The sequence below is a fragment of the Camellia sinensis genome, chromosome 11 (genome assembly GCF_055761805.1).
Source record: "Camellia sinensis isolate YWXY chromosome 11, ASM5576180v1, whole genome shotgun sequence".
Taxonomy (NCBI): Eukaryota; Viridiplantae; Streptophyta; class Magnoliopsida; order Ericales; family Theaceae; genus Camellia; species Camellia sinensis.
The window spans coordinates 178,294,128-178,312,337 of record NC_138971.1 but is presented as its reverse complement, the minus strand read 5'-3'; the positions used below and the strand labels follow the sequence as shown (position 1 = coordinate 178,312,337).

Here is an 18,210-nt window from a genome sequence, read left to right as displayed (position 1 = left end):
AGGCACACCGAGGCTGCCGTACGGCTCCCAGACAGATTCAAAATGCCATATATTGACTGTTTCGATGGGTCTGGAGATCCAATGGTACATATCCGACTTTTCTTGGATGTCCTGAAGCCAATGGGTCTGACTAAGCCACAGAAACTCTCTCTGTATGGAAGAACCCTGTCGGGTGTAGCAGCCACTTGGTACGCTAAGTTGGAAGATAAAGTGAAGCAAGACTGGGAAGAATTGGCTGAGGCCTTTGTTGATCAGTATTCCTACAATACCCAAGTTGAAATGACCATGCAAGAGCTTGAAACAACCCGCCAGAACCCAACAGAGCCTTTTGTGGAATTTGTTGCAAGATGGAGAGCAAAGGCAGCACAGATGACAGATCGGCCTTCCGAGAGGGATCAAGTGCAGATGATGGTGCGAAACCTCGAGCACGATATGTTGCAAAAGTTGATAGTCGCTCCACTATTCACTTTCAAAAGTTTGCATGAACTGCGGGTTCAGGTCGAGAATGCGTTCAACATAGGGATCATTCCCAGAACAAGTGAACCGACAAGAAGGGTGATTTCAAGGAGTACCAATGCTGGTAGTAGCACTATTCCCAAACCCACCGAAATCAATACAGTCGCCACAGCCGACCCTTTTGCCAATCCAAGCCTACAAACCGCCGGCCCAGCCCGAGCTCAGGGCAGAACTTGCACTGCCCTCTATATGAGCCTGACTAGCGCACTAAAAGCCTTGATGGAAAGAGGGCATCTCAAACCGCTCAATCCTCAACCTCTGCCTGACCCACTTCCAGCCAGACATAATCCCTCCAAGTACTGTATGTACCATCAGCAGCGCGGTCATGGCACCGACCGTTGCTACCGCCTTCGTCATGAGGTCCAAAATCTCATCGACAACCAGACGATAGCTCCACCTTCAGGCCCCAATGACCAAGTACATCATCCACATCTCAATCTAATCCACACACTGGCCGTCCCTTACGACCCCAGCATGTACATCACCCCAGTCCATCTACCCAGGCCTAATGTGTTTATCCCAGAGAGCCTGGACTTATGCATGATGGGTGCATCTGAACCCCAATCATCTCAAACCCACGAACCCACTACTTCCGAGCTGATGAAAATGATTGAAGACCTTCAGAGAACTGTGGCAGATCTGGCCTTTGGGGTTTTGGCCCCATCATCGACCACATCACATACCAGGGAGTTCATGTCAAAAGGCTCCTCAGGACGGGCTGCATTTGAAGAAGGCCAATCCCTTGGCAAAGTTGAGGCAAGTGATAAGAACAAGGTAGGGGCAGGCATTGGTCCCCATGAACACCTTCAGTGGGATATTGAGGCTTTGAAAGCCGAAGGGCTGAACAAACAGCAAGTACTCGCAGTTGTTGCAAAAATTGTAGATGACACTTTCGCCAATCAAAATGAGAGCAGTCTGAATCAAGGGGCAATCCGGGAGAAGGGCCGCTGTACCAAGAATGTTCCTTTCAGCTCTAAACCCTTGCTCGGAAGAGATCAGCAAACCTAGTCAGCGCCTACCAATCCCTTTGCTGGTGCATCCAGCAAAACTCCACAAACCTCAAAACACCCACCTCGAGGCCAGAGGGTGTTTGCACCACTGTACATGTCTTTATCAGCGGCCTTGAGGGTCCTGCTTAGAGAGGGGGATCTGAAACCCCTGGAGCCGCGACCAATGCCAGATAGACTTCCTTCCTCCCATGATCCGACCAAGTACTGTGCCTTTCATCAGCAAGTCGGCCATGTCACTGATGGTTGTTTCCGTCTTCGCCATGAAATACAAGATCTGATTGACAATAAGGTCATCGTCGCACCAACTCAACAAAGTCTATCGTCATTGGATCAGTGAACCTAGGGGATAATGCGCTGCGATCGGGGGATGAACCACCTGCGGGTGGCACTCAGTTTACTTCAGATGTGGCGTTTGGCACGCACAGTTTTGAGCAATGTGCGAACACTAGTTTTTGTACTTTCTGACTTGGGTATTGGGTCAGTTTTGTTGTTTTGTATATGGTCAGTCTTTTTGTACTAAGTCGGTTAGGTCTGTCTTGTTGTATCGAGTCAGTCCTGTTTTGTTAAAGTCAGGTGATTCCGGGGGTGTTACCTCGGGCATCACTATTTTGTTTTGTGTTTGTCTTTTCGCTTTCTTTTGAGTTTGTCTCTGTCATGGAGCCAGTTACACCAACAGTTATGAATGAAATAGCAGTGGTTTTTCATGCTTTTGTGCTTACTTCTGCCTTGTGTCAGTTGTACCAGAAAGTCGAATGGAACGACAGTGCAGTTCACCTGCTTCTCTGTGCTTTTAAGTCATTGCGTTGACCTAAGTTTTTCGAAGCTGTTTTTGAACATTGTGATGAAACGAAGAGGAAGGAATTCCTCGGGTTTTTGCAAAAATTTGATCATTTGAGAGAAAGAGAGGCATGCTAAGCCTTTAATGATTGAGATCATGCTTGTTAATGTGAGTACAGGATCCTGGCTTGATCCAGATTGGTCTCACACTATCTTCAGCGCGAGCGACTAGTCGCTCTCTTAAAAAAAAATGTTTTGCGCGATCCTGCGAAGACCTGTGTGGAATCGCTCTTGAGATTGTACAGCCTAGGATCTCTCTTAGCCTCGAGACTCGACCCCTCATTTTCAAACCTTGAACTTGGATTCAGAAGGTTCAACGATCAACCACAATGTGAGGCCTGTGTGGCCTGATTTGAAGGAGCCCATGAATTAGGGGCAGGGAAGTCAGATCAAGAAGATCGGATGTCATCAAAAGAAGCTTGCAAAACTAGATCACAAGCACCCCTCGAACTAGAGGCAAAAGATGCCAGATTGTGCTCGAAGAGCCGAAGATGGATCATTCCACAAATCAATGAAGATCGGCAAGAATGCCAAATCTCAGAGGAAGGAAAGAGAAAGTATTACTAAAGAAAAACTGAATTCCGATCTACAACACTAGGGGCAAATCCAGCCCCCATGGGATGGACTCCTGCATTGTCAGCGAACAACAGTTACTCTCCTGGATTCAGACGGATTCGAGATCTCAGAACCATTTGACATGGACAAAGCTACACTTTTACCCTTGAGAGGCTCGCTGGGTCGAAAACCCGGAAGGGCGACCCAGGCAAAAGTTAGAGCAAGGAAAAAAGGAAAAGAACAAAAAAAGAAGAAGAAGAAAAATGCAAAGAACAAAAAAGAAATGAAGAAAAGAAGAACAAAAAAGAAATAAAAAAGAAAGAAAATAAAATAAAAAATAAATGAAAAGAATTGAAAAGAAAAGAAAAGCAGAGCTCGCAAGGTTGAAAACCCGGAAGGTCGGCCTTGGCAAAAGTTAGAGCGCAAAAGGAGAGGTTAAATACCCGAGTATACCTTAACCCCGAACTACGTAAGGCTTGATTCTCATCTTTGGGATACGTAGGCAACTTCATTCCGAAGTCCAGCCGTAAAACACTTCAAAATCAACTGTGTCCATGTAATGGTTTTGATCATCTTTGCCTTCTCTGTATCCGAGAGTTCGGTTGTCATCGTTACTCTGAGGACTGATTGCAATGTGCTGCGATGCTATCCAAACAAGGGGCAACTTTCCGTTGCCATACAGTGTGTCGTGGTGCCTTTCAAACAAGGGGCAACTTTCCGTTGCCGTGCAGCTCTCTTCAAGCAAGGGGCAATTTTCCTTCGGATTCGAGGTTGTGCATCTCAAGAGTAGGTTCCGTGCTTGTTGAGCATTAGCCATTTGCAAAAATAGTTTTTGAGAATTTTTATTGAGGTTGACTGATCTCTCGAAAATTATTCCATCTTTTCCAAAACTGGACCATTTCTTGGACCCAAAAAGGGAAAATTTTCAGTGCTCATAACCTAACTTGCATGATTTTCAAATCAAAAATTGAACAAGCATGTTAATCTGACTCTCATATTGGTCAAAATTATTTCAGTAGAAAGCAAAAACAAAAAATGGTCAAAATAATGAACTAGGGGCACAGTTGAGTCAGGCTTCCTGTCTTTCTCTCGTTGTCAATGCATCTGCCAGAAAGGGCACTCTACCTGCCAGAAAAGGGCACCATTGAAGTTGGCCGCAAAAGGGCAGAAGGCTCTCACATCCTCCACGCAACGAGGTATCAAGCCAAGTGCGAAGCACGAACGGGAACGGATCAAGATATTCCACTCATTTGTTTGGACAGATCTAATCACATCCAAACTCCCCAGTAAGAGCATCGTCAACCAATGTCGATTGCAGATCTGCTGCACATCCGGCCGCATCGCAACCCCTCTGTGGAAGAAAGTTCACTGTTGTGAGCAGAAGAAGAGAATCTAGCAGAATGCTTGGGGCAAGAACCCGCAACTTCCTGTTTATTCATCAACCACCCTGGGAAGGGATGAAAAATGAGAGATTAAATAATAGAGAGATGTGCGTTGAGGGAAAAAGTGAGGAAAAGGGCTTTTTCAGAAAAGCAGAGCCTGAGGGCCAAGCGATGTGAGAATCACAAATGAGAAAGGGTAGGAAACAATACCCGGGAAAACAGGCTCCATGTGCACATTTGAGTCTTGTGTTTTATTTTGTCTGTCTCGATTCTTGTTTTGAGTCGCTTCGAGTGTTACTCGATGTGTTTAGGTTGTTTACCTTTGTTTTTCCCTTGTCGAGCCGTTTTGGCTGCGGCCAGTCGTCGGCTTAATACCCGGTTAAGAACTCATTTCTCAATTTCCAAAGAATCATCTTGTGTTCAGAGTGCTGTGCCATTCTCCACATTTGTGCGAAACAGTATTTGTTCTTTCATAAAACTGCAGGGTCCACCCCCGATAAGTGTGAACAGTAGAACAAGGACCTATCTGAAGCTATGTAGGTTCCAGACTGCAAAGCAAAAGAAAAAAGGAAAATTTGGAGCATCTTAGGGTGTTCCAGCTTTGGCAAGATCCGAGACTGCATTTCAGGTGCACCTTCCCAGACCTCGCCATTTCTCTGGAGTATGAGTGTATCTCGACCCCAAGTGTAAGCCTGCTTCAAGTCAGAATGGCAATTAAAGCAGTAGCAGATGTTATCTCTTGCCAACATAAACAGGGTGTGCCCTTTTTGAGCTGAGTGTGTTACAAAGTCCTCCGAAAGGTAAATCGGAGGCACCTGAGTACATGTTTGATGCCCTTCCATTGCATAGAATGTGCATTTTCATATACACTTTTGTTACATGTGTGCCGCGCATCGTTATGATTTATGCATAGAATATGCTTGCTTTCGATTCTGCATAGAATATGCTTTCAATATTGCATAGAACATGCTCCTGTTTCTTGCATAGAAAATGCTCGTATCTTTTGAATAGAAAATGCACTCTTCCATACTTGCATAGAAAATGCACCTCATTTGCATAGAACGTGCATTCACTCGCACTATCTTGTGCACTTACACTTTGTATCTCACTAGCACTGTCTTGTGCATCTTGTGGTTGTACCTCACTCGCACTATTTTGTGCATTGCATTTCAATCGCTCTGTTTAGCGTATCGCACTGTTTAGTGCATTTCAAATCACTCGCGTTGTTTAGCGTATCGCACTGTTTAGTGCATTTCAAAATCAATCGCGCTGTTCAGTGTATCGCACTGTCTTGTGCATTTCAAAATCAATCGCGCTGTTTAGCGTATCGCACTGTCTTGTGCATTTGAAAATCAATCACGCTATTTAGCGTATCGCACTGTCTTGTGCATTTCAAAATCAATCGCGCTGTTCAGCGTATCGCACTGTCTTGTGCATTTGAAAATCAATCGCGCTGTTTAGCGTATCGCACTGTTTAGTGCATTCCAAAATCAATCGCGCTGTTTAGCGTATCGCACTGTCTTGTGCATTTGAAAATCAATCGCGCTGTTTAGCATATCGCACTATCTTGTGCATTTCAAATCAATCGCGCTGTTTAGCGTATCGCACTGTCTTGTGCATTTCAAATCACTTGCGCTGTTTAGCGTATCGCACTGTTCCGTGCAATTTACTTTCGCGCTTTCTTGCGCATCGCACTGTTTTGTGCATCACATTGTTTCATTCGCGCTATTTTGTGCATCGCACTATTTTGTGAAGTTTACACTCACGCTCTCTTGCGCATCGCACTATCTTGTGCATTTCATTACATGCTCTCTCTCATCTTGCATAGAAAATGCTTGTAGCATTTGTCAGTGCATTGCGTCGCACTGTTTTGTGCACCTTACTTGCATTTTGCATGCATTCTATCGCGTTATCTTGCGCACCTCACCTGTACTTGTTAGTACATTGCATTGTTTTGAATACACACTGGCTTCGCGTAGCGTATAAGTCCAATTGTCAAAGTCTTCTTTCATATCATTTGCATCCTGCCCCTGAACTACGCTGGTTTGATTCCTTGCAAAGGGATACGTAGGCAGCCTGCGGGTACAACCATTTATTTATCGATATTTTGTTTGTTTGTCCAAGTCTTCGGCCTTGTCAAAAATGGGTCGTCTCTGGGCTTTGGCATTCACTCACGTCACTTCTTGACTTCCGAGTTCTGTCAAAGAGGGGCAACTGTAGACACCCCATTTTTGACCACCCTTAAGACTTGGGCGTTACTGATGGTTTACTTGGTGGTAAAAGGTGTGCAGGGCAAAGGTTCAAATTCGTCAGCAATGAGAGAGTCAAATCCCAACTTCATACCCCTTTTAGACCAAAAAAATCTTGATCAAAAGATTTTAGATCTTAAAATCCTCTCTTTCAAAATGTTTTGAAAATAAAATTCCTACGATGTTCCGACGCTCACATTTCGGTAAATGTTGCGCTTTTCGGTAAACCGAGCAAGGACAAGTTGGAGATAAATGAAAGAGAGATGAAATCCTTGAAAAATCTTTCAAAACACTTTGTTTAGGGGTTTGGAGTTTAAGAAAAGAGGAAAGGAGAGGAGAAAACTAGTTTGGGAGGAGTTCGTCATGAATCCGGGTAACAGAGAGTTGAGCAGCCCTCGCTGAATCGGGCCTATTCATCTACATACTTAGATTTTAGCTATGGGGCCACCACCATCAGAAAGCTCACTTTCGGGGCATCATTTTTCACTAAAGAATCTCTTAAAGCCAAGTCCGGGTGGGAGAGATATGATCAGTTGAAGTTGGGCATCATCCCGGTTGGATCGAATCTGCGCGGCTTCACCAAAAAGGGCATAACTTTTTGCACAGGAGGAATTTTAATGCAAGGTTTGAGCCATTGGAAATCTAACTTCCGGGGCTTCAATCTAGACACCTACCGGCCACTTTTTGACCTGGGAAGCATCTGTCAGCAATCTATTTATCTGACAGGCAATTTATTGTGCCGACCGGTCATTTATTTTGGCCGACGACCTCCTTTTCTGGCCGGTTTAACCTTTTTGCACCTTCCAGGCATGGTGCATGCCAGCTGTGCCAGCTAGGATGCACAGACCCCCTCCCTGTGCATATATGTGGCTATTTTGCACCTTTGACCACCGTTGACCCCTCTTTTTGCCCCCTTTGCTCGAGGCTTCTTGAGGATGCTCGAGGCTTCTTGAGGAAGTTTTGATCCCTTGCCTTGGCTTCCTTAAGAAGCTTGCACCCCCAGCTTGGCTTCCTTAATAAGCCTTGCCCCCTTTGCCCCCCTTGACCCTTTCTTTTTAGCTTGTCTTATAAGCTTCAAGCCCTTCCCTTTGCCTATATAAGAAAGCCTCCTTCTCCATTGTTTTGGTTCAGCAAAATCAGACCTAATACATACATATAACATATATATCACCCTCTCTCTCTATATCTCCCTCTCTCTCTAAATTTGGGTGTGTTAGAGTGTTCAAAGACCCTTGTTCTTGGCCTATTGCACCACACCTCATAGCCATACACCACTACCATTGGACTGAGGTTCTTGGGAGGGTTTATTGAGCTCCAAAAGCTGGTTTTTCGCCCCTAAAGCTGCTGGTCTCGAATTTGGTCTTCAAGGGTAAGTTTCTTCCCCTTTTTAGCACTTTCTTGTACCTCATTTTAGCCTGTCTTGCTTGCTGATTTGAGCTTGGTGTATAACATAAAAATGTTTTTTTTTTTTTTTTTTTTTGTGTTTAAGATACTTCATTAAGACCACTTTTGTGTTTGGGGTCGTTTACCCCCTCTTAGGCCTTGTTTGACCCCATTTTTGTGTGATTTTGGTGAGCGCTGGGACCACCTTGTTTGGGCCTCCTCACCACTGAAATCTTGAGGGATTTCAGTGGTGAGGATGGTGATTTGAGGTCCTTAGAAGGAGAGGGGTGACCCTCTCCCTTGTTGCCTTGTTTGTTGCCCTTTTTGGCCTTCCAAAGGGGCTCCTATTTGCATGCTTCCAAGCCTTGTTTCAATCACTTTTTAGTGGGTTTTAGGACCCCCATAAGCCATTTCCAGAGTTGGTTTGGTCTTGCTAAATGTCTATCTTGCATGTGCTTAATAACTCCTTGGATGGCCCTCTAAAGTAACTCATCATTTTTGCATGCCATGGTTGCATATCAGTGGTTATTTGGGCCTATTTTCACATGTTTTACTCACTGATTTTTGATGGTTTGGTGAGATTCCATGTGCATCATATACTTGCCATACAACCCATGTTGTTGCATGCCATGTTTACTTACATGTTTAGGTTGCGCGCCTAGTATACATTGCTCATTTGCATGTTCATGTTGCATACTTAGCCACCATGCCTAGGTTGCATTTCATTGAGCATGCATCCCTTGCCCCTTGATCGATCATAATAGGGGTTGGGGCCCTTTGATGTGTTTTGTGCTTGCATTTCATTTGATATCAAAGTTGAAAAACTTGGCCTCTTAGGCCATCATGCATAATTGATGGCCCGAGGGTCGACAGTCATGCTCCCTTGAGTCCCTTGCATGATAGGGAGTGTGCCCGCGCATGCATGTGCTTGAAATTCTATGTCATGCACTGTCTGTCCTTGTTGCTGTCAAAAACCAGCTTCTGCAGGAAGTTTCTGCCGACCGGCACTAAAGAGTGCTGACCGGAAAAGGATATGAGGCCGATGGACTTGAAAGCAGCCGATGGAAATTTCCCATGGCCGGTGGTCATTTCACTTAGCCGGTGGTGTTATGCAATTCTCATTGAAGATACCCTGAGACTTTGGCAATTTTCAAAGGAGCAGGGCAGCATTAACAGAGGCAGCAGTGGCATGGTATGGGTTTCCGGGAAAAATGGATCGAGCATGCATCATTCGCTCCGAGGCACGGCTGCGGCCACCTTCTGTCTGCATTTATTTTGTTAATTAATTAAGGGTCTATAATAATTAATTAGCTAGGATAGTTGATTTGTTATTCGGACTGTATTATTCTTTCGGTCCCTCCGAGCGAGGGCAAATTTGTAATAAGTGTGGGTGCGTGTGTGCATATCTTCCAACCCCACGTCTTTCTTCCTTTTTATTTACCCGCTTATGATGGTAGACTAGGGCATATCTAAATTAGCATACCTTATGCTATGCATGCGTGCATCCATACATTTGTCTTACATCCATCGGGCTCGGTACATCATGCTAACTGCACTCGTATTTCAATTTCAATTTGAGTATTTGTTAGTTACAGCGTTTCACATGCCATGCTTAGGATAGCCGAGCCTGTTTGGATTGCATCTTTGCATGTGTTGCATTAGCCATTTCAAATATGAACTAGGATCATGCATGTGATTACTAACTGGTTTCTATTTTGGCTTGGAGTACTAGGTAAGCTTTCATGCTTTAGCATGCCGCATGCGTGTGAGTGTTGCCATAATTGCATGATTACCATGAGGCTAGCTGCTTATGTGATATAACTATTTGAATGCCTGTGGATGGAGGTCGAATTGCTTAAATTAGGATAATGCATTAAAACTGTGAATTTTAAGCCCACTAGATAGTGGCAAAACCATATTTCCTAAAGCCCACTTGAGGGTGGCAAAACCTGCATTTTAGCCTACTTGAGAGTAGCAAACCATTTTCAAAACAAACATGCAATGTTTTGTTCCGATTTGGGCGATTTGGTCTATACTTGTTTGCTGTGCGCATAACATAGTAATTCTAGGCTAATAACCGGAATAAGAACACATAACGTTTTTAAAATCGGATATCATGGTTAGTAGAGGCCGATCTTCGGATCGGGCGAGAGGGGGTGCTCATAGCTGACCTTCCCCGATCGTACCCAAGCTCCCGAGCCGAGGCAACTTTGGTGATGATGGACACGTGGCCTTTGGCACCGAGTCAGGGTTTCCTAAATTCCCCCAAAATAAAATATTTAGGTGGCGACTCTGTATCTGGCAAAGCAGTCCATGTTTGGCACTTCTTTTCAAAAATTTGTTTCTCAAAACGATTTGCCGGATTTGGACTCTTTGGTTCAGATTAAGAACCGTGACACAAATCGAGTTTGAGCTGTAGCGGGGTCCCTCGCGGGCGCGTCTACAGTAGAATTTTGAAAAATCCATTATGACTCCTCAAACATAGTGGATGTTTCCTCTTGCCAACTAGGAAATGGCTTAACAAGCTATATTAAGGAGGATGTACCTAAGTGTTGAACCAAACCGCTTGTGCCTTTAGAGTACCCCAACCTAGCCAATGGTAAGGCAACTCTTGTAGCACTTTTGGTGCATTGTTCAACTATTGTAATGCCTTCTTTCGATCAATGAAAAGTTCATTTTGCCTTTAAATTGTGCAAAGCTTTTCTAGTGTTGCTTGCTTTAAATTTATCTTGTTGCTTGCTAATTTGTGGCTTGCCTCCAACCTAGTGGCTCATAAACTAACTTATATTGTGGTTGCTTGTCTTTGCAAACACTTTGAGCTTTATTGGCAGGCTAGCGAAGAGAGTTAACTAGCGCTACACACACTTGCTTATCTCTTCACAAGTCTTATGCACAGCCGGTGTGTGACAGTTGGTTTTGAGAGCCCAATCTATTTGGCTTTCTCTATTATTGCCTTTCTAAATGGATGCTCCTGGCAACTGTCAACTAATGCAAAGGGAGAGGATTGAGCTCTTGGAGCAGTGTATGGACAATATGGATGCCTTGACAGGTTCATTAGCCAACCTTGAGCAACGAGTTCATGATCTTGAGCAAACTCATAGCCTTGCTCAAGGGCAAGATTAGGAGGATGTTGTCACTGAACTCAAGCTAGAGATTGAAGATCTTAGTGGCATGGTTGGTGTTCTTACCCATGCCTTTGGCAATGCACCCGGTGGTGGCATGGAATTCCTTATGGTGCGTATGCCTGAGCCCTGTGCCTATAGTGGCGCCCGAGATGCCAAAGAGTTAGACAACTCTCTCTTCAATAAGGGGCAATATTTCAAAGCTCTAAAAGCCGAAGCTGAGGAGGCAAGGATTTCTATAGCCACAATGTTTTTGTTCGATGATGCCAAGTTGTGGTGGTGGACTAAACATGATGAGATGTAATGTGGCTTATGTACAATTGAGACTTAGAAGCAACTTAAGCATGAACTTAAGCTCCAATTCTTCCCTGAAAATGTTGAGTATAATGCCCGGCGTGCTTTGCGGGATCTCAAGCACATCAGCACTATAATAGATTATGTGAAACAATTCTCTGGGCTTATGCTAAACATCAAAGACATGTCAAAGAAAGACAAGTTCTTCTTCTTTCTTGAGGGATTGAAGCCATGGGCCAGAGTTGAACTTCAAAGCCAAAAAGTGAAAGATTTAGCCCATGCCCAAGCAGCAACTGAGTACCTTACGGACTATGCCAAACCTAAGCAACGGGACAACAGTTCCCCGCGCAAAGAGTAAGGGAAGTGGAAAGTCCCAAGGCCATGGCAAACCTAAGAGTGGGGGAGCCAACACTTCTACATCCAAAACCCATTCAGATGGAGGACAATGGCAACTGAAGAGCTATGGTAACAAGACAAAAGCCCCTCAATAGTTCTCTACAAGCAAAGCAAAGGACCCTATCTCGTGTTTCTTATGCAATGGGCCACATCGGTTATCTGAATGTCCACAAAAGCGTGCCTTGAATGCTCTAGCAATGGTGCCTGACCATGTCCCTCAACCAAGTGATGATGATAACGAGGAAGAAGACGTGCAATCTAGGCAAAGTGGCAAGGGTTCTAAGGCAGCTGACTCTAGAGTGGGAGCCTTTCATATGATGAATGCCATGGAGAAGAAGGTTTCTACAGGGAGGCCTAAGAAGAACGCTAAAAGTGGCAAAGTGGGCAAGCATTCAAGTCCTAAACAACTTGTTGAGTCTAAAGTTGAAGGCAAAGGGAAGAAACCCATGTATAGTGGGGAATCATCAAGCAAGTTGAACAAAAGCAAGTCATCTGACAAAGGTTTGATATTTGTGGATGTAAAACTCAATAGGAAGCCCCTCCATGCTTTGATTGACACAGGGGCCACCCACAACTTTGTTGTTAGAACCGAAGTTGAAGGACTTGGGCTATCTTTAGAGAAGGATGGCAACCACATCAAGGCGATTAACTCGACAGTGCAGCCCATCTATGGGGTTGTGAAATCTATTTATTTGAAGGTCAGCACTTGGGAAGGAAGAGTAGATTTCACCGCAGTACCCATGGATGACTTCCAAGCCACCCTTGGGATGGATTTCTTGAGAAGCACAAAGACGGCAGTCATGCCTTATTCTACTAGTATGTGTGTCATGGAGGACAAGCCATGTCTTATTCCTACTATGGCCACCAACAACAGTGACTGGTTTGTCTCAGCTATGCAACCCAAGAGGAGTGTTAGGCATGGTCAACAAACTTGGATTGCCACATTGAAGTTGAATGAAGCTCTTGAATCTACTCTTGTCCCAACCGCAGCCAAGAAGGTCTTAAGGCAATTTGCAGATGTTATTCCTAAACAATTGCCTAAGGAGTTGCCTCCATGCTGGGGTGTGGATCATGCTATTGAGTTGGTGCTAAGGGCAAAGCCACTAGCTCATGCACCATATAGAATGGCTATTCTTGAGTTGAATGAACTAAGGAAGCAGCTTACGGAGTTATTGGAAGTAGGCTTCATTAGCCCTGTTTGGTAGGGCTTATTTCTAGCTTATTTCAGCTTTTAGCTTAATTTAAGCTATTTTGATGTGTTTGGTTCAGCTTAATAATACAGCTTATAGCTTTTTGTAAGTCAAAAATCAACTTATTCTTTGAGTGGGGGAGGACAAGCTTAATTTATAAGTCAAAAATCAGCTTATGTTCACAGTTATAAGCTATAAGCTGTTAGGCTATAAGTTATAATCACTTTCCCACAGCTCTACCAAACGGGGCCATTAGGCCATCAAAGGCCCCATTTGGTGCACCTGTCTTGTTCCAAAAAAAGCATGGCAATAGTCTTTGCTTATGTGTGGATTATCAGGCACTCAACAAGCTAACCATCAAGAACAAGTATCCCCTTCCTCTAATTGTAGATTCATTTGATCAATTGAGCAAAGAGAGGTATTTTACAAAGTTAGATCTTCAATCGGGGTACTATCAAGTAAGAATTGCAAGGGGAACAAGCCCAAAACTACATGTGTTACTCACTATAGTTCCTATGAGTTCCTAGTCATGCCATTTGGCTTTACCAATGCCCCAGCAACATTTTGCACCATGATAAATGAAGTTTTTTAAGAGGACTTAGACCAATTCGTAGTAATACACTTGGACGACATTGTAATTTATAGCTCCACTCTAGAAAAGCATGTAGAACATCTTAGGAAAGCATTGTCCAAGTTGAGGGAGCACAAGCTTTATGTCAAGATAGAGAAGTGTTCTTTTGCCCAAGAGAAGATTAAGTTCCTAGAGCACATTGTTGATCAAGGATGCATCAAAATGGACCAAGAGAAGGTCAAAGCTATTCAAGAGTGGCAGCCACCCGCTAATGTCCTAGAGTTGCAGTTGTTCCTTAGGTTGGCTAATTATTATCGCAAGTTTGTTGAAGGCTACTTAAGACTAGCTTCCCCATTGACAGAGTTACTAAAGAAGGGCAAGCCATATGTTTAGGCAGAAGAGTGTTGACAAACCTTTCAAGCCTTGAAAAAAAGCTATGCCTAAAAACCCTGTTCTTGCTTTACTTGACTTAGGTAAAGCTTTTGAGGTACAAATTGATGCATCTGATTTTGCTTTGGGTGGTATTTTTTGCAGGATGGTCACCCAATTTCCTATGAGAGTAGAAAGCTTAATGATGTCGAACGGAGATATCCGGATCATGAGAAAGAGTTGCTTGGAGTAGTGCATTGTTTGAGGACTTGGAGGCATTACATCTTGGGCTCACGGTTTGTTGTAAAGACTGACAACACGGCAACTAGCTATTTCTTAACACAGCCCAAGCTAAGCGCACGACAAGCATGGTAGCAAGAGAAGTTGGCAGAGTTTAATTTTGGCTTAGAATACAAGGTTGGTGCCACCAACCATGTTGCTGATGCACTAAGTAGGAAGGCGAAGCTTGTCGTGTGCCACATGTATGTTCACTTACTTCCACTTCAACCAGCATTAACGAGAAAATCAAGGCTCATCTAGACAAGGATGCTATGGTAGAGAATCTTATGAACCTTGTCAAAATGGCAAGACTCGCCAATTTTGGATGCAAGATGGACTACTAATGACAACAAGCAACCGTATCTTTGTACCTAGGGTTGGTGATTTAAGAAAGACACTTCTTAGGGAGTGCCATGATACACTTTGGACAGGGCATCTGCGTTGGGAGTGAACATTGGCCTTGGTGAAGCAAGGATATTATTGGCCCCAGATGCGTGATGATGTGGAAGAATATGTTCGCACTTGTCTCACTTGCCAGCAAGACAATGTTGAACATAAGAAGAAAGCAGACTTGGTTGAACCTTTGCATGTGCCTAAACGTCCATGGGAAAGTGTATCACTTGACTTCATCACTGAACTGCCTAAAGTGAGAGACATCCCGACCATCTTGACTATTGTGGACCAATTCTCCAAGTATGCCGCCTTTGTGGCTACCCCGAAGTATGTTTCAGCGAAGGAGATTACCCAACTCTTCTTCAAGCACATTGTTAATTATTAGGGTGTGCCTAAAAGTATTGTTAGTGACTGAGATTTGCGTTTCGTTGGCAATTTCTGGATGAAGTTATTCAAGCTTCTCGGGTCACAACTTAATACTTCATCAAGCTACCATCCGAAGACGGATGGGCAAACTGAATGCTTTAACTGTATGCTTGAGGAGTATTTACGTCACTTTGTCAATGCTAATCAACAAAATTGTGTGCAACTTCTTAATGTACCACAGTTATGTTTCAACTCTCAAAAGAGTAGCTCTATGGGCAAGAGTGCCTTTGAGATAGTGAACGGACAACACATTATTTCCCCACACAGTGGATAGACCTTATAAAGGAAAGTCTCCCAGGGCTTACCAATTTGCTAAGGAATGGAAGAGAAATCATGACATTAATCATGCCTATCTTGAAAAAGCAACAAGTAAAATGAAGAAATGGGCTGATGAAAAGAGAAGGCCACTTAAGTTTAGAGTTGGGGATCAAATTCTTGTCAAACTCAACCCTAAGCAATGCAAGTTCATGAGGGAAAGAGACAAAAGGCTAGTGAGCAAGTATGAGGAACCGATAACCATTCTGAAGAGAATTGACAAGTGCGCTTACAAGATAGATGCTCTATCTTGGCTGAAAGTGCACCCAGTTTTCCATGTGAGTTATTTGAAGCCTTACTATCCAGACAAGGAAGATCCAACCCGAAATGAGCTGAAACGCCAAACCATCACAGCCAAAGCAGGGAAAAGGTCTGTTGAATCTATTTTGGCCAATCAGGTGAAAATGATTTCCAAGAAGAAACAAAGGCAATACTTGGTAAAATGGAGAGGCCTTGGAGATGAAGAAATGAGCTAGGAATAGGAGGCGGACTTGTCAGCTTTTCAAGACGAGATTGATGCTTATTGGGCAAAGTCGTCGAGGGCATAGACCATTCAAGTAGGGGAGACTGTCAAGATGCGCCCATACAAGGGTCAACACCTTGATGCTACACTTATTTGTGCCCTTTGGAGAGCCAAAAACATGCCCAAGAAGTTGTTGGTGCAAGTGCAAGCAAAAGAACAAGGCATGGTGCAAGGTAGCCTATGGCATGCCACAAAGAAGCCTATGCCAACAGCCAGCTAGCAACAACTTTAGGCCAACTTTTGGAGCATTAAATATAGTCTTTTTGCCTTGTAAATTTTTATGTAAATACCTTAGTAGTAAAGGTGTTTTGGGTCCAAGTATTGTAATTTTTCTCTTTTTGTAGAATTTTTAAAAATCCATTATGACTTCTTAAACATAGTGGATGTTTCCTCTTGCCAACTAGGAAATGGCTTAACAAGCTATATTAAGAAGGGGGTACCCAAGTGTTGAACCAAACCACTTGTGCCTTTAAAGTACCCCAACCTAGCCAATGGTAAAGCAACTCTTGTAGCACTTTTGGTGCATTATTCAACAATTGTAATGCCTTCTTTTGATCAATGAAAAGTTCATTTCGCCTTTAAATTGTGAAAAGCTTTTCTAGTGTTGCTTGCTTTAAATTTAGCTTGTTGCTTGCTAATTTGTGGCTTGTCTCCAACCTGGTGGCTTATAAACTAACTTATATTGTGGTTACTTGTCTTTGCAAACACTTTGAGATTTATTAGCGGGCTAGTGAAGAGAGTTAACTAGTGCCACACACACTTACTTATTTCTTGACACGGCTTCCGTACAACTGGTGTGTGACACAGTGGAAGGAACAACTTTGCATATTAATTTTTTGTGTTATGCAGGTTATTACGTTTTTGTTGAAGTTTGATGAGGAGACCATAGCCAACCAAAGAATAGCAAAAGCCTTGGTTGATAAATGGTTGATGTTATACATTTTTTGGACTTTTGGCACTCATACATGTATTGATCACTCTTCATGGTTCCCCTTTGTACTTGGATAAATTTTATGGTATTTGTTTGCTAGAACATATAGTGTGAAAGTGCATGTCGTGGATAGGCTTCTTTCCTGCTCAATGATTAACCTAAGATCTGCTCTCCAAGATGTTGATGAAAATTTGTCTTGAAAATCCAAAACCATTCCTGTTTCATTTTATTCTGTACTGAGCTATCTTCGCATGATGTTTGGTCATATATATTTTCATTTAGTAAATTTATGAGTTTTGCATATGTGCTCTCTGATATTGTTTGTTCTCCCCATCTAATATTGTTTGATTAGTATGTGAACCTTTGTATGTAGGTATTGTTTAGAACCTGGGGAGTTTTTTTTTTAATTACTGATGTGGGTACATGGTTTCTATTCATTCATATTAATATTTCCTTACCATTTAAAAATTTGAAAATAAAATGCAGAGTCGACCAATATTCAATAAGAGCACACGGTTTGAGGACATAAGAAACTTTGATGATGAGAAGGTTCCCTTTCGGAGGCCATCTGCGAAAAACTATATATTATCTTTATTAAATTTGCTTACACATGTATTTTGAGCGATTTAGCCATCTTGACCTTGTTTCCATATATGTCTAGTCTTACACATGCGTGAAATGTCTTGTTTATTTTTCAATAGGCCAATGAATAAAGCTTCATAAATGGAATCTAGAGATGACGACCTTGATTTGCCTGAATTTTACCAGTAAGATGTCGTAACAGAATTAATCCATTAGGTCTTAGTCAGTCAAGTCAATTTTGATTTATTATATGGGTGATTTGCACAGTGTTTTGAATGTATATATTCGAACACTTCAATTTTATGAGGGATGTGCAGGGTATCAAAGTCTGGCCAGTCATCTTCCATGCGTCTTACTTTAAGGCTTGAAGCAATACCAATGGATTTTCTGGCTCGCCCCCAATCCAAGATTGATCTAGATGAGGTTAGGGCCCATGCTAAACAGGTTATGCAAGATCAGCACCATCTAAAGCTTGGTCTTCCTCTCTTAGACACTTAAATGAAATAGATTAGGATAACTATGACAAACTCTTAAATTTAACCATCTACTATTGCAATTAGTTTCTTTCTTTCATAATGTATACAAATATTATATATGTATAAATTTATGTATGTATGTATATCTACATGGTAACAAAGGGAGTGTTGAAATGTCTACAGGATACATGTTCTATGGCTTTTATATGTCGAAAGTCTTATTGATTTGAAGTTGATTTTTTCAATCCATTTAAACTCAAATGATGCAGTTTAATTTTCATTCGAACATAAAAAAGCTGAGAAGTGGAAGTATATGGAATTTAATTTAAATCATGTAAATGACCTTGATAAAATTTAAGTTGTCATGAAATTTCAATTTTTATCTAATAATAATGATAAACATAATTTTTT

The 18,210-nt window shown here is 42.7% G+C and overlaps 1 pseudogene; it reads left to right on the top strand.

The window, feature by feature from the left end:
- Positions 1–17,821, top strand: part of LOC114269368 (protein IWS1 homolog 1-like) — a 30,212-nt pseudogene extending 12,391 nt beyond the window's left edge.
- The last annotated feature ends 389 nt before the right edge of the window (positions 17,822–18,210 follow it).